The sequence below is a fragment of the Orycteropus afer genome, unplaced genomic scaffold (assembly GCF_000298275.1).
Source record: "Orycteropus afer afer isolate SDZICR_OR568_19922 unplaced genomic scaffold, OryAfe1.0 scaffold00160, whole genome shotgun sequence".
Taxonomy (NCBI): domain Eukaryota; kingdom Metazoa; phylum Chordata; class Mammalia; order Tubulidentata; family Orycteropodidae; genus Orycteropus; species Orycteropus afer.
The window spans coordinates 5,028,316-5,029,369 of NW_006921747.1; positions in this window are offsets into that span (position 1 = coordinate 5,028,316).

Consider the following 1,054-nt stretch of genomic DNA (forward strand, 5'->3'; position numbering starts at 1 on the left):
GCCATCGAGTTGGATCCGACTCATAGCGACCCCTCCTTGGGTTTCCGAGATGGTATCACTATGGAAGTAGATTGCCCAACCTTCCTCCTGAGGAATGGCTGGTGGGTTTGAACCTCTAGCCTTCTGGTTAGCAGTCAAGTGCCGTAGGCACTAAGCTAGTTAGGACCAGCAAATAGAACCATCACTCAGTCAACATGGGTACCAAGCTTCCAGGACAGAAGGGCTGCCCTAAGAGCTGGGGTGGAAACACTGAAGAGCAAGAAAGACATGATCCCTGCCCTGGGGAATAAAACTCCCTGTACCAACACAATGTCTTTTACTTGTGAGACAGAAAAAAGGGCAAAGTGTTTGGGGTCAGAAGAGTTGGGTTCAGGATGAGCTTTGCTCGCTTCTTAACTGTGTAAACTCAGGCATGTCACTTAGCTTCTCTGAGTTTTAGCATCTCCATTTATAAAACAGATATGAAATTACCTGCCTGATAAATTTCACTATGCTTTTGAGAAGATTGTTGTTGATAGTTGCCTTTTGACCTGTGTTAACTCATGGCGACTACTGATGTGCAGAGTAGAACTGCTGTAAAGGGTTTGCAAAGTTATCACCTTTCCAAAGCAAATCACCAGATCCATCTTCAAGGTGCCTCTGGGTGGGTTTGAACCACCAACCTTTTGGCTAATAGTCAAACACTTAACCATTTGCACCACCAGGGATTCTACTTGAGAAGATTAAATGAGCCAATATTTGTGAAAATGCTTTATAATTCCAGCTCTGCTACCCACTGTAACTTTGGGCAAGTTCTTTAGCTTCTCTCTGCTTCAGTTTCCTCCTCTGTAAAATAGGGATGATACTAGCACTTACTCTATAGGATTATTGTGAGAATTAAGTGAGTTAAAACACGTAATATGCTTAGAACAGTGCCTGACATATGTTGTTGTTGTTATGTGCCGTCGAGTCAGACCTGACTCATAGCGACCCCTCCTTGAGTTTCCGAGGCAGTATCACTATGGAAGTAGATTGCCCAACCTTTCCTTCCAAAGAGTGGCTGGTGGGTTTGAAC